The 23,081-nt window shown below is 31.3% G+C and overlaps 1 protein-coding gene across 1 annotated transcript in view; it reads left to right on the top strand.

Annotated features, from left to right (window-relative positions):
• Window positions 1-14,774: 14,774 nt before the first annotated feature.
• LOC126757387 (synaptic vesicular amine transporter) overlaps window positions 14,775-23,081 on the top strand; it is a 59,384-nt gene continuing 51,077 nt past the window's right edge. Inside the window, exons 1-2 of the mRNA XM_050471258.1 lie at window positions 14,775-15,129; window positions 22,085-22,277. The gene's annotated coding sequence lies outside the window, so the exon portion shown is untranslated. The remainder of the gene's footprint in view (window positions 15,130-22,084; window positions 22,278-23,081) is intronic.

The raw sequence follows: 23,081 nt of genomic DNA, 5'->3' as shown, positions 1-23,081 counted from the left end.
ACTTCCAGAACTCTCAAAAATCATGAACGGGAAAAGAGATATTAAAATTCATGAAAAGAATAAGTTCAAAAAAGTCTCACAAACAGTTCTTAAGATGAAGTAAATAAAGTTAATAAAACAAATTGGAAAATGATAGTGGACTAAAGAAGTCACTTTGTTGTCGAGTTGATCAAGGAAAGCTTTTCTCTTCGCCTTGGCAACCAAAAAGTAAGCAAGTTGGGGTCTTCTGTTGTCAAAAAAGTAAAGAAAAAGTAAATAGACAGCAAAAGCTGTGATAGAAGGTGCCTAAAATTAGAAAGAAAGGGTTCTGAGCAACGTTTAACTCAAGATGGTCAATGATTTTTTGAAAATAGTTATACCGAAGTCATCTCAAGTGTCGGTATAAATATTTTATACTCGAGAAAACAATTTCTTGAAGTATGTGGAGCAACACTTTCGGGTTAATTTACGGCAATTTTTAATTTATAAAGGCGAGAGAAGGTATTTTTTTAAGAGAACATTGTACAGTGGTTCAAAAAAGATTTAGTAATAGTGTCCAAAGACCTAATGAGGCATTGATTATGCTTGTGGGCAATAAAAATACAATTAACTTAAAAAGTCACACAGTCTTCCTATCACCGAAGAGATGTAGCAAAAGGAATTGCTTTGGCCATTTACTCGCACACATAAATACATATACACCTTCATATACATATACTTGTGCTTAAAAGCGTATGTGACAATATATACATACATTATTACATACACGAAGTAGAAGCGGGAATGCAACAGGCTAAAAGGGGATTACGTCCCCAGTTCTTCTTTATGAGCATCATTCGTATGCAGCAAAGACGAAAAGTTAATGGAGCAGAAATCACTGTCGCCGCATAAATACAAAAGACGCAGGCCAGGAAGTGAGGAAGTGTGTGCTAAGCAGTAATAGGCACACAAATGCATGCACATATATTTAAGCATACTTTTAGGGTGAAAATTACGGGAAAAAGCCCAGGCAAGTAGACAATAAAAAAGCCAAGAACGCACTTTCCAAATAGCTACAAATCAAAAGTGGTCACTTTTTCTTAGAAAGCCGTTGCTTTAAGCATTCTTTACACACACACACACACATGCGTACTTATTTGTTATAAACTTAAGCACTTTGCGTGCAATATGCTCACGTACATACAACTGTGTGTGTGTGGCAAATGTGGCATGACAAATCGTAGCGGATCTCATGAATTTGTAAGCACCCCCAGACATATCACCTTTGAATTTGTCATTTGAAGTGTCAACTAAAATCAAAATATGGGCTAAGTTTTTGTACAAGTGTGTCTAGTTGAGTGTGGGTTGGTCTTGATGTTTCTAAGCAAGGAATTGGGTTGAGTGTTCTTTTGTTGCTTCATTGATTTCTTAAACGTTTTTATGTCCACTGAAGGATTTTTAAAAACATTTAGGCATTTAAGAGGTTTTTGTTTGCGTTTTATTGGTGAGAAGTTTATTTTGGGTTAAAATACTAGAGGAGGGGAGTTCTACATATGGTCACATACAAAAATTTCTCCAAAATCAGAAAGGTTAAGCTAAAGCTCTCTATTTTATTTAACTAACCACATCTTTATCCTAAAAAATTTTAATTTTTTTCAAGCAAACATAAATAAAAAAAACATATGTTTTAGAAAACTATAGAAAACTAAATATCAAATGAAAAAAATTATAATACAAAAATAAAAAAATACGTATTAAACAAACAAAACACAAAATGTAATAAATATACATATATAATTAAAAACTAAAATTTGAGAAAAAAAACAACAAAAATAATAATTAAACAAAAACAAAAAAATATATATACATAAAATAATGAATATGTATATAAAATAAAAATTATGAAATTTATAAAAAAAACTTAAAAAAGAAAAAATATAATATATAAAAAGAAATTATGAAATTTATAACAAAAATTAAAAAAGGAAATAAATAATATATAACAATAAATAAATACATATAAGAATAAGAATTAAAAAAAAAAAACATTTATGAAAAAATAATAATAATAGTTAGACAAATCCACAAAATAACAATTAAACAAAAAAAAAGTCAATAAATAATATACAATGATAAATAAATAACTAAAATAAAAGTTATGAAATTTATAACAAAAAATAAAAAAGGAAATAAATAATATATTACAATAAATAAATGTACAAAATATTAAAAATTACAATAAAATTTTTGATATATACTATATTTGTATAAAATAAAAATAAAATTTAACGAAAATTATGAAATTTGAGAAAAATAAGCAAAAAATAATAATAATTAAACAAAATCAGAGAAGTAAAAAAATAATATAGAATTATTTTATTAAAAAAAAAAAATAAAAAAATAAATTAATAAAAAAAAAATAAAAATTAAATAAAATAATATATAATAATAAATAAATATATAAAAACATAAAAAATTAAAAAAACATTTACAACAAAATAGTAAAAACTAAAAAAAAAACAAAAAAGTAAATAAATAATAGGTATAAAATAATAATAATATATACATATGTATATATGAATATGTATGTATAAAAAAAATAAAAGTTTTGAAATTTATAAAAAAAAATTAATAAATAGTATACAGTATCAAATAAATATATTAAAAAAAATTAAAAACTATATTTAATATGCAGTACTTGTCCAATAAATTACGAACGAAAACAAAAATTTAATATTTTTAATATAATTTAATAATATTGAATATGATTCAATACAAAAATATGATAATTTAAGTTTAATGTATATGGCATATAAAAAATATTTTTTTTTTAAATACGCCAAATATTTATGTTTCTATTAATGATTAAAGTTAGAACTCCGGATAATTTTTTTGTTTGTTCGTAATTTATTGGACAGGTACTGTATGTGGCATGGAAATATTTTGCAACAATTATCAATTAATTTATAATATAATATAATTAATAAAAATAAAATTCTGAAGCTGTTTTTTACTGTTCATTGGGGGCGTTTTTTATTTGGCGGGTCCGAAACCCAGCGCACAATCCTGTGGAGGGGATTTTTCGCCTTCTCAATTTAGTTCGCCTTCAAATGGATGTTCTTAGGCTGCCTAGAGGATACTTAAAAAAATTATTTCTGGCCACTCCCAAGTGAATGACGATCAGAGAACTTTCCGCACTTGCGTGAACTTCTACACATGACTCTATCCACCAACAAAGAATTAATTTTAGTGTTCTTAACGAAATCCCTGTTAACACAATTTTTATTTTTATTTTTTTGGTTAATTAAAGTCCACAGATTAATACAAGCATATACATAAATATATATAAAGGGAAAAGTATATAAAAAACAAGAAAAAGCGTTAAGATCGGTTGCACTCAAGCTTTAAAATCCTTACAGGTGCATTTCTCATAGGATAAAAGGGTATAGAAATACTATGATCTTGAGTTTGATGCGTCAGTTTATATGACAGCTATATGCTGTAGTGGTCCGATCTGAACAATGTGCCCAGAGATTATAGCGCTCTTTTAGGTAATAGTAACTGCCAAATTTCGGGAAGATATCTTATTAAACAAGAAAATTTTTCATACAACAACTTGTTTGTAAGATGGTCAGTTTATATGACAGCTTTACCTTATAGTGGTCTGATAACGGCGGTGTGATAAATGTGAAGCTTCTTGGGAAGAAAAAAATATGGGCAAAATTTCAGCACGATATCTCAAAAATTGTAGAATAATTCCCATATATACATACATACATATGTATGTACATATACTACATGGGTTCTCCAACGTTCCCTGCTGAGCTTTACAAACTTCGCGCCAAACTTACTAATGCTATTCAGGGTATAAGAAGACAAACAAAACACAATAACAAAATAAATAGATCTTTTTTTGCAGAATGGCGGACAAAACTTATTTACATATGTATATTTTATCTACAAATAAAGATGCTTTTGAGACAGCTCCATGTGTTGAATGCATAATTACGCAGTAATAATTTAATTGTTTCATTGAAAGTGCAGAAAAATTAACAAAAAAAAAATTTTTTTAACATTCGAAATTTGTATCACGTAATTTTGGTGCACAAGTACATATATATGCAACAATACGTAATCCAATTGCAGCTATTTTTAAATATCCGAAATAACCACCTTCTCACACCAAGCCATGCACTCACTCTCACAAAGTCTTTGCTCTTGTTTGATTGTTAAATTTCATAATCAACTCAATTTTGGCATTAGCAAAGCAACCGAATTGCTGGCACACAATTACGCATACCAAATAACGCCTCATATATAGAAAATAAAAATACATAACTGCATGCATAAACACACATATGTACATATATGTATATACATACATATACACCGTTGTCATTCATTTCAAACGCCCACCCAAATAAAATTTCCATCAACTTCATTCATATCAATACACTTCTAGTCACACATGCAACTACACACACACACAGTCATAACGAAAAGTGCGCGTACATCCATCAATGCATTTATACACGTACTCATTTATAAATATTTCACATTTCTGCGGCGTTTTTAGTACGCAACGGAAGCAGAGAAAAAAATTACGAACAAGCGGCGAAATGCCTTGGCCCAGAATTTCGCATTGCTGACAAATCGACAACACAATCAGGCGACAAATACTGGAAGACAATGCAAAGAATTTCTTAATGAAGTTTTCCCGATTGCACACTTCTTTGCGCGCTGGTGTTTGTTGCTGCTGAATATTTCTATTGATAAAGCACGACAAACACACGAAGGGATGAAGTATGCTGCTACTGCACGCACAAGTCAAATATACATACATACACAAATACGAAGTCAGTTGTTGAAGGATGGTTTAATAAGTGTGTGAATTCTTGTCGTTTGACTGACGCACGCATTGAACTATAAAACGGCGTTTTGGTACCAAACGAAGGCACGTGAAAAAATGCGCAAGAAAGTGAGGAAAATTATGAATTTATGCGAAAGTGTGGGATGTATAGAATTTGATGTCTTTAATGGAAAGTAATTGAGAGGAAGCGCAGTAAGAAAATTGCTGACACTTAAGTTTCTTGGGACATGTTTGGTTTCAAAGGTATAATTAGAACGAGTTCGAACTTAAAGGTCAAAATTAATTGCAGTTTTAGCTTGGATAAAGGAGCTGCCTTTATGCCATGATGTCTGAATTTGGTATCCCCGCAAAACGAATACGGCTGTGTAAACTGACGTTGAGCAATACTAAAAGCTCCATCAGGATCGGGAAGGACCTATCCGAGCCGTTCGATACCAAACGAGGTTTCAGACAAGGCGACGCTCTTTCGTGCGACCTCTTCAATCTACTCTTGCAGAAAATAATTCGAGCTGCAGAATTAAACAGAGAAGTTGCCATCTTCTAAAAAAGTATACAAGTGCTGGCGTACGTCGATGACATCGATATCATTGGCTATAACAACCGCGCCGTTGGTCCTGCTTACTCCAGGTTGGACAAAGAAGCGAAGCAAATGGGTCTGGTAGTGAAAGAGGCCAAGACGAAATATATCCTGTCATCAAACAAATACATAGTCGTCGCATTCGCCACTAGGCACCCACCTCACTGTTGGCAGTCATAACTTCGAAGTCGTAGATAATTTCGTCTATCTTCTTCGCGTCTTGGGTCCCACGTCACCGTTAACAGTCATAACTTTGAAGTCGTAGATAATTTCGTCTCTCTTGGAACTAGCATTAACACTAGCAACAACGTCAGCTGCGAAATCCAACGCAGAATAACTCTTACCAACAGGTGCTACTTCGGACAGAATAGACAATTGAGAAGTAAAGTTCTCCCTCGTTGAACGAAGACCAAGCTCTATAAGTCCCTCATTACTCCTGTCCTGCTGTAAGGTGCAGAGACATGGACGATGACAACAGCTGATGAGTTGGCGTTACGAGTTTTCGAGAGAAAGGTTCTGCGGAAGATTTACGGTCCTTTGCGCTTTGGCAACGGGGCGAATATCGCTGTCGATGCAAACGATGAGCTGCATGAGATCTACGACGACAATGACATAGTTCAGCGAATTAAGAGAGGCTAAGTCTTGACGTCCGAATGGATGAAAACACTCCAGCTCTGGGAGTATTCGACGCAGTATCCGCCGTGGGAAGCAGAGGAAGAGGTAGATCTTTAATTCCTTGGAAAGACCTGGTGGAGAAGAACCTGGATAATACAGTTGAAGCAAAAACTTGGCTAGATGAGTTTCTGGATATAATGGTTTGCGAAGTTTAGTCGTGGTGAAATGAGCACCGAGGACGACAAGCGCAGTGGACGCCCAAAAGAGGTTGTTACCGACAAAAACATCAAAAAAATCCACAAAACAACTTTGGATGACCGTAAAGTGAAGTTGCTTCAGATAGCAGGCACTCTAAAGTCTACGAGTCTTTGGGTATGAGAAAGCTCTGTACAAAGTGGGCGAGCTCATTTTTTTTTATTCGAAAATAAAATGTGATTGGTGCTTTAAGAGACTGCAGAGTCTAGAGCTTACTTATTCGTCATAGCATTTCTTACGAAGTTGAGCCTCATCGCGAAAACTTTTACGCCGAACTAGCGTCCCAATAAGTTAAAAAAACGGACTATAAAATGACTGGTGAGTATAAAAAAAATATTTCCACTCTATAAGTCCACAATGAAAATATCTTAAATAAGAAATATCTTTAAATAGAATAAGCTAAATTTATCAATTATTTTTGGTACGAGTATAGCAATTTGATAGCTTAAGTGATGGTCAGCCGTACTTCAATTGTGTTTGTGCATGTATTTGACAGCAAAAGCCTTTGCTATTTCAATATTGGTCAGGCAGTCAGTCATTTACTCCCCACAAGAGGCGGAAAAAGGAAATTAAAATAGTTTGCATGAGCGGCTAAAGCTTTTGTTCTTTATATCTCACTATTTAAAATAAATTCTTTTTTTGTAGTTGCAAGCACGCACATTTGCAGGCATGTAAATATGTAAGTATATGTGTCAGCGCTTACAACAAAAGCAGACACACATCGCTGTGAGCAGTTGGAGATTACATAAATAATACATACATTTGCCTATATCTAACTTCAAAGCCCACGCAATCGCCCTTTCCAACTGCGCACATGAATTATCTACAAAAATTCGACCTGACCAGCATAAATGAAAAGTTTCCAACTTCGGCATTTCGCATGGCTTTAGAACGTTTTTTTTTTTATTAAAATTCGTTTTTTTTTGAAATTTACATGAACAGATAATTAAGTAATTTTACTGAAAATAATCTGTAGCAAGTGTGTTTCCCTACATATCTGCACACATATCTGCACTCGTTTCTGTACATATGTATGTCTATAGCTGCAAGTGACACACTTAGACACTTGAGCCGTGCTCTGCTGACATTGAAGTCCTATACCGTAGACACCAGCCACGAGTAACTGGCCTCACTCCAAAAAATTATTGAAATGAATTGAAATTTTCGTATAACTAGTTATTTTTGGTCCAAAACTGGGCCGATAAAATTTTTGGAGAAGTCCTACACCACATAAGACACAAGTAACTGACATCACCCCAAAAAAATGCCTGTAATGAATTGAAATGCTCGGATAACTAGTTATTTTTGGTCCATAACTGGTCCGATCAAATTTTTGGAGCTAATATTTTGAATTGCGACACTGTTTTGGACTACTCTGGACTAAACTGAAAACTGTAATGAATTGAAGTTTTCGTATAACTAGTTACTTTTGATCCATAACTGGTCCGATCAAATTTTTGGAGCTAATATTTTTTATTTTCACACTGTTTTGGCCTACTCTGAGCTAAACTGGAAACTATAATGAATTGCAATTTTTGTATAACTAGTTATTTTTGGTCCATAACTGGTCCTATACAATTTTTGGAGCTAATATTTTGAATTTCGACACTGTTGTGGCCCACTCCGAACTAATCTGGAGGTAATTCTAATAAAAAATATTTGATAATGGAAGGTATATAAAACTTTCTTGTTTTTTGAGAAAACATTAACTTTGATACCTCAAAAACATGATTAACTCGACTCAAATGGACTTCATAATGCTGATCATTTATATATATATTTTTAAGGTATCCGACGCTCTTTTGGGTATTAAAAAATTCGTGGCAAATTTAATGTATCCTGTTCAGTGTGTGAAAGTTGCATCTATTTGTCACCAGTTTTGGAGTAGTTTGGGAAGTATATATTGAACTACTCATTTTATGCGAATTTTCAAATATTATTACCGAAGTCGCTAAATAAATTTATATTGCATATACACACACAGATATACATATGTAAATAGATGCCATAAAGCGTCGCTCTATTAAAGCCGAGGAAATCCTCAAATGGAAATGGAAAATGTGAAAATATGCGTGGCATTGTGGGCGAGGCCACGGAGTGTTTTAGGGTTGGAGTTATTAATAAACCGAAAATGAGAACAAAATGTAATTGTAAGCACATACTTATAAGTGTATGTGTGTGCGTTTTTGTGTCTGTTAGCGAGCGGCTGCTGCGCATGGAAGTGACAATTGTTCCAACTTGTCGATAAGCAAATCAGCAAAAAAAGGGCGCCTCGGTGTGAATCGAGTTAGTGAGATGCAAAGTGGTCGGATTTTTAATGATATGGTGTGATCTTAAGGGCAATAGGACGGACAGCATATTTGTGTGCGCCAGCCTTTTTATTTGTTGCTGTGAGCGGCTGTAGAATTGTTTGAACCGCAGGCGCTTTTGCATACCAGTGGTTATTGAAGCGGGTGTGAATGTAGGCATATACATATGTATGTATGTATGTTTTTACTTCTTCAAATATAATAACATTTCAATAATTTAATAAACGCGCTTTTTGTCGCCGCGTGCGCGTTAAACATCAGCAATTTCTCGCTTCATTTGCGATTTTCATTTTCTTTGACATTTCCTTAGACTTAGAGTCCTCTGCAATTATTTCGGTAAATGGGTGCAATTTGTTGTAACAACACTTTAATAACAACACTTATAAGAGCACAAAGCTCGAGTGGGCTGTCAATAATTAGCCAAATTGTATATTAAGCTTCAAACATGTATTTAAATGCCATCTTATACTCTGCTACTATACTGATCTGGAAAGACAGTCTACACTCAAAACGTGCTTCATTACAAAAATATGGTACAGCTAAGATTAGTTAAATGCTATGATTATTCATACAAGTGTGATACCTTCAATTTCGATAATGAATTTATAAAAAAATTACGAGTTCGCTTTGCGATTACTTTCGTAGTAAAACTTGTTTTGTTGATAACGCAAAAAATTCAAAGAATATAGCAAAAAAAAAAAAAGATTTAAACCAAAAAACGACGTTGACTTCGGCTACACGCCAGCTTTAATACCCTACACAAGTGCATTTCTGGTAGGTAAAAGGGTATAAAATAATCTTTAACTTGTTTCTGACTGTTCAGTTTGTATGGCAGCTATATGTTATAGTTATTCGATCTCAATGATTTCTTCGGAGATTGTAGCGTTGTCTTCGACAATAAACCATGTCAAATTTTGGGCAAATATCTCGACAAATAAAAAAGTTTCATACAAGAACTAGATTTTGATAGTTCAGTTTGTATGGCAGCTATATGTTATAGTTATCTGATCTCAAGAATTTGTCCGAAAATTATAGCGTTGTCTTTCACAATTAACCATGCCTAATTTCGTCACGATATCTTGTCAAATAAAAAAGTTTTCCATACGAGAATTTAGTTTTGATAGTTCAGTTTGTATGGCAGCTAAAAGCTAGAATGCTCCAATAACGACAATTCTGACAAATAAGCAGCTTTTTGAGAAGAAAACTATGTGTGCCAATTTTCAGATCGATGTCTTTATACTTTATATGTTCTATGTTCCCCGACGTTTCCTACTGGGTATGTATTTCATGCTTCATGGCCAACCTAATATACTCTTTTTAGGCTATAAAAATAGGAAAAAAACTTGCAACAACTTGAAATTACTAATGAGTTTATTAGCTATGCACTCATAACTATATATTTATACATTTGAACTAGAAAAATATTCTTCGAATTCTTGCTTCGAATTTTTTTCATGTCAATGAAAGTGGATTGTGAACAAAACGCGCAAAGATTCTAAATTACTAGTTTTTTAATGACGTTCGTTTTTAATCGCAAAGCAAGAAAATTACTTCGTTTTTGGTACATAAGAAGATAAGCTTGCACAAAATTAAGTAAAAAAAAGTTTGTGGAAATTAAAATATAAAACTAAAAATCTTGTTATTTGCCTTTTTTTCACATAAATTTTGAGGTTATGTAACAAAAGTCTGTACACAAAATTTATATGTCTTTTCATTATCCACAACATTGCCATATAACTTTTTTCTATATGATACATATTTTAGCCGGAAATGAATATAAACCGTTTTTAACCCTAAAAATTCAACCACGCCTTCCTTTTCCTCTGCTTCCTCTTCCCAAACCCGTTAAATATTTTAAAATTTCTGCTACAACTCATACGCTTTTTAGCATACATTAAGACAATAAACTTCCTCTAGACTCACCTTCGTGCGTCTAATTTTAATATGATCCCAATGTGCTTTATTAGATTAAACTTGCTTTCAGGCATTTTTTCAAACGTCATTTTAATAAGTAGCCAAAAAATGTAAAGACTCATGAATAGATAACGAGCCGCTTGCTAAAGAAGACCGGCTTGGCCAGTTTTTGTGGTAAAAATCGCTTTGGTCAACAGTTTATGAAGAAACCCGTTGCGATGCATCGAAGAAACCACACAAGAATCAAGTGCGCGCGAAACGTCAAAGCCGGTGGTCGCTTCCGATATCAGCGCGGTGGTGTTTATTTCAATTTTGCTTTTAGAAATCATTAAATTGATGATAAAATTTAATATTAAAGCTATTAAAGACTGTCTTAATGAAAGCTGAATTAATAAAAATACGTTCCGATGAAAATTCAATGTCAAACTTATGGTAAAAGGTGTTTCAAATAAATGGTATTTATATTTATTTAAACAAAAATTTACAAAATATAAAAAAAAAATAAAATAAAAAAAGAGTAAATATTACTTTCAACGCTCTAATGCCTGCAGTTGGCGCAGATTATATTGAATTCAAAATAGATAAACATAGAAAGAATGGTCCAATTTTAAGAAAAAAATAAGTTTGGTATCTTGCATCAAAAATCATATTTTGAAGGAGAACTTTCAATACTTCTTGAGCATTGAAATAACGATTTAATATTATTAAAGTCATTATTATATTCATGCAACATTTACCTGCCGTTTACTGCAAACTTATCCAACTTGGCACAGAAAACAGCCACGAGTGAGAAAAAGTTATACCGAAGTGTAAAAAAATATAGAAAAAGGCGACACAAATTGCCCCAATACAGCGTCAAGCACGCAGACAGAACATTGGGTTTTAGCTTTTAATATTTTTTTCATGTAATTAAATGTTTGTAGCGGATAAAAAGTTGCTTACCTGTTGCTTCAGTATGCCTTAGAATGCGCACGAGCAAATATACTTAATCATACACACATATATACTTATGTTACTTATGCATATATATGTATATATTTAACATAAAGCAAAGATTTCTAGCTCCAAATGTCAAAGGAAGTAAGAAACAATAGCAACCATATTTGAAGTGACAACTGAGTGATAAATGTGACTTAAGAATGTGTTTACTTGAGTTTTTTGATTTTCGCTGAACATAATGGATACATACATATAAACATTATAGCTTTTAGCACAAAAACATTTTTTCGCCATAATCGCAATTAGAACACGTGCGGCGCACGGCACTTATTCGAAATCCGGTCGGTTGTATTGTTATTTGCTGAATAGTTTTGAATATGCCAACAAACATAAAGCAAATTGACGCCTGTCATTCAAGAATTATGAATACAACCTAGCTGTGGAGAGAAAAAATAGAAAAAACCCTAAAGAAAATATTAAAAAAAAATATTATTTAAAAAATGGAATCAAAAAAATTTCATTTAAAAAAAGAGAAAAATTAAATAAAAAAATGTATAAAAATATACATATACATATAAAAATAAAAGAAAAAATTTCAAATATTAAAAATATCAACTTAAAATAAATAAAAGTAGTATTAAAAAAACTTAAAAAATAAATAAAGATTGAAAGTAAACAATAATCTTTTTAACCATACACAAAATTAAAACAGAAAAAAATAAAATAAATAAGAAATGGAATTATAAATAAAATTATTAAAAATTATTAAAAATATTAATTAAAAGTAAATAAAATAGAATTAAAAAACAAATAAAATAAAAAAATAAAATGAAAATAGAACTCAAAACATAAGTAAAAAAAATAAAAAATATTTAAAATACCAATTAAAAGCTATTAAAAATATAATTAAAAATAAATAATAATTGTTTAGCGATTATAAATATAAAAATAGAAAAAATAATATAATAGAAAAAAATAAAATGAAAAATGGAATTAAAAAAATAATATTCAAAAAGCAAAAAAATAAAATAAAATTTTAAAATATAAATTAAAAACAGAATTAAAAAATAATTTAAAAATATAAAAAAGGATTGAAAAGTGGCAATAAATAAACAAAATAGCAAACAAAATTTTTTTGTTGCTTTTGATTTCAATTATTTTCAAACCTAACTGATTACTTTCTCATATATTAATATCTTTTCATACAGAGGTGAATGATATTAGAAATACATCATTCAAAGTTGAAAACAAATTTTATGATAATTATTTTAATTTTTTGTGCATCAATTTGAAAGTTTTTTTAAACAAAACTTTAAACAATTTTACCTGTTTACAGGGATTTTTCTTATAAAATCTTATATTTGATGTTTTTGTTTTAATTGTTATGATAAATATTAATTATAGTGACAAAAATGGTTTTTAAGAATTATATAAAAAAAATAATAATAACAAAGTAAAAAATATAAATAAAAGAAAAAAACATATTAAATACAAGAAAATATAGTAATATATAAAAAGGAATGTTGTTCATAAAAAATGTAAATTTTCTCACAGCACATTAAAAACCCACTGTTTTTAAAAATTAAACAAAATTTTTAAAAACTACACTAAGAAAATTGCTAATCATAAAAAAAAAATTAAAAATATAAAAATATTAAAAAAAAATATTTTAAAAATAAAACTAAAAAAATTAATAATAATAAAATATAAATTTTAAAAATAAAATAATATTAAAAAAATAATAATATACACTAGGGTGGATAAAAAACGAATATTTGTCTTGCTTGGTACTCCGAAAAATAGGTTCTTAGCTAATCTTCCGCCTTACAGTTTTCCATTTTTTCTCATAACACGATAGAAAAAATCAAATAACTCTACTTGAAAAAATATGCCGTTTTGTGGATTTTGTAGATAATTGAATGCTCTACAAAAAAATTCTTACGATTTTTTCGTAAATCTAACCGTTTAAAAGATATTAACGGTAAAAGTTTGATTTTTTGAATGCAAAAAAATATGAATTTCATAACTCAATGACAAAAGAGACATTATATATCGAAAAACTTATAGATTTACTGCTTTACAAAAATGGTTTATTGAAATTAAAAAAAATGTAAATATTATAGTTCTGCAGCAGAGAAACCAAATGCAATATAACGAGAAGGCCTAAATATTATTTTATATATATTTTTAAAGTTTGCTTCTTAAATACGAATTTAGTGTCAATTTTTTAAAATAATTTTTTTTTATTATTTTTTTTTTAATATTATAAAATAAATAATTTTTTAATATTATAAATTTTATAAATCTTTTTTATTTTTTCACTAAAATTATATGTAATGTAATAGAGCTTAAAGACATTGCAATCTACTCATATTTCATTTTTTTCTTTGAGTTTAAACATTTAACACTTTCTAAAAGAACGAAGCACAAAGTAAAGACTGCCCTGATTGTAGGCTTTACTTGAGTAAGAAAGCGCAAAAATATATATATTAATTCACAAACGGCAAGCAAACGTATGTTTGTATTTATGTTGTATATATTTATTATGAACTATGAACATATATTATGTCCAATAAATATTATATCCATAAATGAAAAATTACTATTAAAAGCAATTGTGTATGTCTTAATGTAAAAAAACACTTTTTTAATTACAATAGTCATACACACACATGCACTTATACATATACATATGAGCATAAGGCCTGCAATTACTCATTTCACATAACTCATACGCACCGGCGCACCGCCATATACTTTAAGCATGAGAATTGCACGCGGAGTCAATTAGGCATGAAACAAACTCTTTTTGCTCTGCCTCGCACTGCATTGGACCAACAAGTGTTTCCGAGCGCATACATTTACATATACATATGTATGTACATGCATATAACTGCTGATAGCCAGTTTAAATACATGTGCTTTTACATATATGTCAACACCATAGTATGTACATATGTATGTATGTATATTAATGCAACAGCACAGAAAGCAAAGAAAACTCCACTCAACTGTTGCTGCGCTGCCAGCAACAGGCTGTAAAACTTGGAAAGTAATCTGCAACGCAGCGATGCATGGCTGTCCTCACATTCAGCTGCTGAGTGACTTTGCGTGCTGCGCCTGTCCGCCGGCATGCTGCCTTATGGGTATGGCTTGTACAACTACAAACACATGTCTACATATGTATGTATATATGTATAGATTTGTACAACAACAGCAGCGACAGCAGCGGCAGCGGCAACAGCATCCTGCCAGGACATCTGCCACTTGCTTAGTCAGTGCGAGACGAGATCTCGTTGCTGATGGAAGTGTGTTTCCAGCTGCCAGCTGCCGTGTGGATATACTGGCATAACAAATACATATAATTTATTTATTTCAGAACATTTTTATTTTTCAATATCTACAAAGTGTTAAGCAAAAATAAAAGACATTTAATAGCTGAAGCAAGTAGTTTTGCTAAATGGAAATAAATGCAGTTTTGATGTGTTGACGTGAACTTAAAAAATAAAAATAAAATAATTAAACGTACAATTTCGTAAAAAACATTAATATGTACTTTTAGTGTGAGCATAAAGTTTTAAGTGAAAAATATTTTTAGTTAAAAAGCGCGCTTATAAGCAGATGACGGCCAGTAATAATATATACCAACAAATTGCTGTTATAAATATGTGAAAGTTTCGACAAAAGTTAGAGTAAGTAAAAAATAATTTTTCTTATTTTTTATTGGCGTAGACACCGCTTACGCTGTAGTAGCCGAAATAATAACGAATTTGTTTCAATTTTAATCAAAATAAATATTTACAAAGGTATAGGTTAAATAAAATTAATAACATAGTCATAATAACTATAATTTCATAAATTTTAAACAAAATTTGAACAAAAAAGTATTTTTTTCTCATAAAAATGTTTTTCTTTCCCGAAATTATGGCGTAAAGTTACCTACTTTTTTTCCAAACACACTACTTCTGTATATTTTTTTAATTTTCAAATAAAAAACCAAAAAATTTGATTATTAGCATTTTCAAATAAATTTTGAGGTTATGTGAAAAAAGTCTGGACAAAAAAGTTATAGATCTTTTCATTACCTACAACATTGCCATACAACTTTTTTCTATAGGACTTTTAGTTTTACCAGAAATCAAGATAAACCGAGATACAACCGACACAAGATGAAAACCAAGAACTAAAAATTGGTATATTTGACTGTTTCACATAAAGTTTGTACACAAAAGTTATATCTACATCTATTTATTATCTACAACATTGCCATACAACTTCTTTCTATTAAACACATAGTTTAGCCGGATATCAAGATAAACTGTTTATAAGCCTTAAAAATTCAACCACGCCGCTCACTTTCGTCTTCCCGACCACAGATCAACCGTTAAATATTTTAAAATTTCTGCTACAATTTGTACGATCTTTGGCATAAATTTAGACAATAAACTTCGTCTGCTCTCAGCTTTGTGCGTAAAATTTTAATATGATCCCAATGTGCTGTATTAGATTAAGCTTGATTTCAGGCATATTTTTCGCGTGCTCCTTCCTCTTTCCATCTACAAATTACCTGTAAATTATTTTTGCTTTCATTTTTGTTATTTTATTTTTCGTTTCCAATGAGTTTCAGCCTACAATGAATTTCTACCACTTTTTACCATTTTCAAAGGCCTCCACACTCGTCTAAAAAGTCGATTAATAATTTTTTTCATACCAGATGTTTCGTGCTGAACTATGGCGACCATAATTTTTGCTTATTTTTCTATCAAATATTTCATTGAACTGTGTTACGGGCATTCTAAGCACACAGTAGCAACCACTTGTGGCTCTTTGCTCAAATACGTTTATGCACTTTTATGGGGTGGATAAATATGTTCGGGAAAATTAAAATCCGGGTTGGTATGGGGAGTGATTTCATGCTGGAAAGGAATTTCTTATGAGATTTTCTGTAGAACTCTTGAAAAATCGAGTCTTTATTATTACTCCAGATATTCACAGTTTCCCAAATGAAGGACTGTTCTGTCCGCTTTAAGAATTTGGTTGAATGTTTTAAATGAAATGAAGCAAATTGTGGAGCGCAATTTTTTTTTGTAACCCTAATATTTTAGTTACAAAGCTTTAACCTCATGCCTTAACTAAACAATGTATTCAAATCGCCTAATTTCTCTTAAAAGTCGGTGATTTGGAACACATTTTTATTTTTCTAAATTTCTGGTATCTAAGGTTTTGGCACCAAATTAAATGCAATTTTTCTGCAGCGGCGACGGATGCACTACAAATTCGCGTGGTGGGTAACATACGAAAAGGAGAGAAATGGGTAGTAACACGGAAGCGGGCATATATGTATAATGCCCGAAAATGGGTACAGGTTCTCGACCGGAAATGGAACTACGGTACTATACTTCCGGTCTGAAAACATACCAATAAGTCATAAACCGAAAACGGATATAATTGTCATTTCCGCTTTATTTTATTTCCGTTTTCTAACATCCGGTCATAATTTTGAGCTAGAAAATATGGACGGTAATATCCGTTCCGGATGTTGTAAAACGGAAGTAAAATATGCATCCGTTTCCGGTTTATGACTTCCTGAAAGTATAATACCGTAATTTCATTTCCCACCCCGATCTTTACAAGCGGTAGTCCGTTTCCGTTTTATGACTTCCTGTTAAATTTTCAAACCGGAAGCATTGTATCGTAATTTCATTTCTTCCTGTTATTTTTTCGGACCGGAAGTATAGTACCATAATTTAATTTCCGGTCCGGTGACCTGTTCCTATTTCCGGCAGGTGTGTATGCCCCGCATCCGTGTTCCCAATTTCTCTCCTTTGCGTATGCTACCCACCACACAAATTTTTAGTGCATCCGCCGCCGCTGCAGAAAAATTGCATTCAATTTGGTGCCAAAACCTTAGATATCTACCAGGCGACCAGAAGCATGTAGCAAGCAGCCGCCGAATACAAAAATGCTTATAACTTCTAAACTGCCGGTTGTAGAGAAAATATAAAGATCGCAAAATCGCAAGGGTCATATTTTTATTCAAGAAATTTTAAATATGAGTTTACCCACAAATTTTGAAAATTATAATTGTGCCCCAAATCGCCGGTTTTTTAGGAGAAAATCGTCAAAATTATTCTTTCTCTTAAGTGAGGGTGTTAAAATGGGGTGTGGGATATCTCTCTATTTATTTCGAGTCCTAAACGTTTAAATTCGATAATGTTTGTCCATAAACGATTAGTTTTTGATGATAATATCCAACATTTTGTTTGATAAGTTGCCTTAAATATTTATGTCTAAATTTTCAAAAGATACTCTACTCAGAACGCTCTTCGCTCCCTTTAATGCCCGTTTGCTGCCCCTTTAAAAATAATTACCCTCTCTCTTTCTTTCTCATCGGTTAGTACCTTAGTTTGAAATTAACTTCCAGAGTTAGGTACAATAAAAAAGAGATTGTGACAAAAAATTACCTGGAAATTGTAAATAAAATGGAAAATATTTAATTATTCATCAATATTTATTTTGTCGCCTTCAAAGTTATCCCCACCAGATGTAATACACTTATGCCAACAATTTTTCCAGTCCTCGAAACACCTTTCCTCGGAGCGGCAATTTTAGTTTGGGGAACAAGAAAATATCACATTCGACCCCAGACTGGTGAAGACGGTGATTGATCGATGGAATTATTGCGTTTTTGGCTTTAAATTCGGTCACAATCGTGGCTTGATACCATGATAATGAGCATTCCGATGATTTGTTGTCTTGTTTGCATGTCAAACTCATAAACCCATTTCTCATCGGCAGTTATAATGCTCCCAATGATTGTGATATTGGAATCAGTACGATCAAAGAGACCTGTTTACGGTACCCTTTTTGAAAAAATTCAGCTTTATCAGGAAGAGTCGAGCAAGAATGCGTTTTATACCCAAAATATCCACCAAAATCATTCGAACGGACTCGCGATAGATGTCGAGCTCTGTTGCCATCTCTATAGCACTTATCTTTCAAGCAGCATATCCTGCACTTTTTTTAATATTTTCATCAGTTGAAAGCTCTTTTTCCAACATTAGAAATTCAAAATTTATCGAATTTATGGTTTCAAATTAATCAGAGAAACAATCATCGTAACAAGGATATATAAAATTATTACAGTTTTTACCATATTTTGCAAATAAAGTTTTAATTCATTGAAATTTCGATTAATTATTTTTTCTGCAATGCAGAGTTTGTCAAACAAAAAAATAAAACAAATTTCAAATTCCTAAATAGTATGTGTTTTTCTAACAAGTTAATTTATTTTACTATTTACTTTACTACTATTGTAATTAATGTTGAACTAACTAAACCAAATATTTTAGTTGGAAATTGCTAACAATTTCGCATTAAAGCCTGTTCGTGCCGTTTTAAACAAAAACCTGCATTATTTGTATATTTGGCTAAGTAGGTGTAGGTATGTGTAAAAATAAATATTTAGAGTTCAATTACACCAAGTATTTAACTTTACTATGAAAGCGTAAAATTTTCAGGAAAAGTAATTGGTTAATATTTGTTTATTTACTTATTAGTATAAATATAAAAAAATAAGTTAAAGTTTGATAAAAAATACGAAAAGACTTTTTCGACTACCCAATATACAAAAATGTATAACGCAAAAAATATAAAGACTTTGCAGTAGACCCATAGACATATGGATGGAATTTTCATAGATTTTTTATTACATACCATCTATGAAAATTCCATAAAGCCTTACTTAAAATGCCGAATATCTCGAGAAGTATTAATGATAGCGATTTTGCTCTCGGAACTTTTTTGTAGCAAATAAAATTTCCCACAAGTTTGTCAATTATATTTTTTCTACAGCTGGTGTCATTTACGAGATGAACACCAAAAAATGCGATTTTCGTGGAAAAATCAGGTTTAGAGCCCCGTACAACCTCGTCGGTGTCAGTTTCGACTTTGTCGCAATGGGCACTTTTGTAGAGTGTTCAATTCTGAGAAATACGAGTACATATGTGTCTAAAGTTAAAGCGATGCAATAAAATTACTCTGAGCTATAAAAATTTAAAGATAAAAAATCACGATTTTTGTGTATTTTCAAAGGAAAATTTTTGCATGTCTTGACCCAGTCCTTAATGTTAATATTAAGGGCTCAAATTTTCAGGGAATTTTTTTAGGGTGTTTCCACGGAAATTTCATGAGGGGATTGAAAAAAATTAATATTAAAAAAAAACACCCTATACATATATATCATACGATGTAGTGAATCGTAAACAAGAAAAACATCAATTTCGATTTTTTTTTGAAGATGCGTTGTTTTAGGTTTTAGCTGACGATACATTAAATTTATGTAATTTTCGAAATTTTTTGACATACAAATAGCAAAGAAATTATTTTTTTGCCATTTTATAAAAGTGCCAAAAGAAGCATATTGTGGATGGCATATAATCATATGTTAATATATATGTTTGAGGCTTTCAGTAGTAAATATATGAAATATGTGTATAAACAGCATGTATATGTTTACATAATATACCATATTTCACATACGCACATACAAATGTATTTATACAGAGCAGTATCCACCAGTTAAGACCATATGAAGCGGCCTCTGCTTTCAATCTGCGCGAATATTTAAATTGAATAGCTCGCGGCTATTTGCTTTATATTTTTCGCTTTACAATTTGGGTGAGAAATATACAATATTAAAAATAAAAAACATATATCTGATTTAATCGATAATATTTTTAAAGCAAAAAAATATTTCTCTTTAATATTAATATTTATTTTATGCCAAAAATAAACGAGATAGGCTTTAGCGATTTTTATTTTCATTAACAAAAAGTGATTTTTGGAAATGTGAAAACAAATTTATCAACATTGCAATCACTGAGCAAGGTCATCCATCTACGAAGAAAAAATATTTGAGATTTATGAGAAGCTTTGAACACACAAATTTTTATAACACTCGCTAGAGAGATAATTATGAGAAATATAACCGAGCAAGCCAACTAACCGTCAAATCACTGGTTAATTACCCAAGAGTTCCCGAAACATCGTTTAAATGAGTTTCTTAAAGTGTTATATCCAAGTGTGAATTTCAAAAAATGTTATTTTTTGCATATTTTTATAGTAAACATACGATACATGAAAATATTCTTCGATAATTTGAATTTAACCCAGCAAATATTTTCGGAAATAAGTATAAGTGTACTTATAAGAATTTTTGACCTAGTTTAATCGGCTCCAAAGACTTCAAACACATTGGCAAGGCATATCTTGGCAAAAAATTTTGTAAAGTAAGCCCGGACCCCGCCCTCTAATACGTTTGGGTAGTCGAAAAAAATCTTTTTCTATTTCTAATCAAACTTCAACTTATTTTTTTTATATTTATACCAATAAATATATAAACAAATATGTAACATTTTGGTCGACCACCTTTTGTCATTTTTCCGCTAGAGACATTATTCCATCAGTGTAAATCGAAATTTCGAAATTTCCAGAACGAAAGCGAAGAACCGTTGTTGTGCTACACGAACTGATACAGCATCATATCCGTAAACTTCACAAATTTCATTGGTGGCTTGCGAAACATTCTTCCCTTTTTTATATAAAAATTTTAAAATATAGCGAATTTCTTCATTATTTCATTTTTGAACAGCTGTAACTTTTTTCAACTTCCCCGAATTTAATTTTTAATGGTTAAAAGCTTAAAATCTAACCTTTCCAACACTATATGGTATGACACAATGTGATTGGTAGCACTGAAGATATACGACTGCAACGTCATCTATTGACAAAATGCGAAAAAACTTTTTCGACAACCCAATATATCGAATGTACATAAATATTATTGAAAATATTCTCTGAAAAATTTAATTTTTGAATTTGTTCTGCAAATAGTTCTACGGATGTAAACGTTTTTTCGAAACGCTGTTTTCTTAGTCTAATTGGGCAAAACTTTAAAACGCGACCCCGATCGATTTGAAACGCTGTTTTTACTTTTGTTGTAATCGCTGCAGGAAAACTTTTTTGATAATAATCGATTTTTTTCACAAAAACGACTATTTGACCAAAATGAAACTTTGACAAGTCTATCATCCATTATCCGTGTTCTTATTTATTATTATTTTTTGATTCTTTGATTTGAGATAATTTTAAGCCGAAAATTTTCTCCTCCGCCAAAAACCTTTTTAGAGGTTCTCTTGCAGATCGGCTACTGTATCAAAGTAATAAAAACATTTCAAAATCTATCTTCGATTATTAAAGTACACTGATTTTTATTTTTTATTTTTTTACTCTACAAAATGTTCCTTCAAGAAATGTCAGTGCCAAAATATGTCTTTTTCTGAGCTCCAAGTGAATATAACCCCATAATAAAAAAGCTTGAAAATTTTTCACAAAATACTGACAATGACATCGCGCTCTATTTAGAAAAAAAAATTGTTATATACATATTTATCGGGCAATTTTGAAACATCTCCAGTAAACAAATGTAACCATTAGTTAAACTATTATTAAAAACAATAAAACCAAAATTAAATATTATGCCGAATTTCTGATTAATTACCACCATAAGCAGCTTTTAAAGCCTTAGCGCATTATTTAATTGCACCGAGCTTCTTACAACAATCACTTTCTATTGCTTTCCCACAGGAATTCAACGCTAAGCATTTCCACCCACGCAACAACCCAACGCTAACAACAACAATAGCAATAAGAAAGACAACATAAATAACCGTTCAACCACAACCACAATTCCCACGAAAGCACGGTCAGCCGAAGTAGACGCCACGCAGCGATTATCCTTGTCAACATCCTTGCCACACACAAGCGAATTCCAAAATAGGTAAGTACGCGCATAAATACCGTTGAAAGCGGCTCAGCGTTAGTTGTATGTACGTATGTGTATGTAGATGAAAATGTGTTACTCTGCTTTCTAACTGTATAGTAGCTTATGTTTTGCTTTTGTGTTTGTGTGCGTTTTTCTGGCTCAGCGACAAAGTGCCTCTGGGGAATGCAGACGAGTAACTGAAATGGTGAAATGAAAACGGAATTTTTGCGGTGGCAGGTGCAGGCACCATGTTGCTTCAATTGATTTCGGTTGCCTTTGGGAATATGTTACTCATAGTGATGCAACAGGTTGCTGACAATGGTTTTGGGGTAATTCTTAGAGTAAATATTAGGGAGGAAGATTATTTTATAAATAATGCAGAAATAAGAAAACGCTTTTAAATATAACTGTAAAGTCTTAAATGAGGTTTAAATGAAAAATAATTCAAGATAATTCTACACACTATAATAATTATTCCTCACCCTCTGCAACAGGGGGGTTTATATTTCCAACATACATACATATGTGTGCACTTCCTTTATTTTAGGCAAGAGAGTATTTTTTATTAATTTTTTACTACTTTTTTTTAAAGCAGGAGGAAGCATCAAAAGCCGGAGTGCGGAACTTTAATCCGCTAAACCTAATCTACTCCCAACGCATATCCCTCCCACGAAACCCCCGGATTAAGTATTACTTCATGAGAAAGAGAAAGACTTTAAGTCTCATCTAACATACGAACTGCCTAATATACTGACACATGAGTGCTGTCAAATTTTCCACCGAAAAACTATCGTTAAGTCTTACATTTGAAAAACGAGG

The sequence above is a fragment of the Bactrocera neohumeralis genome, chromosome 4 (genome assembly GCF_024586455.1).
Source record: "Bactrocera neohumeralis isolate Rockhampton chromosome 4, APGP_CSIRO_Bneo_wtdbg2-racon-allhic-juicebox.fasta_v2, whole genome shotgun sequence".
Taxonomy (NCBI): Eukaryota; Metazoa; Arthropoda; class Insecta; order Diptera; family Tephritidae; genus Bactrocera; species Bactrocera neohumeralis.
The sequence above is the reverse complement of the archived record's forward strand: the minus strand, read 5'-3'. Positions and strand labels throughout refer to the sequence as shown.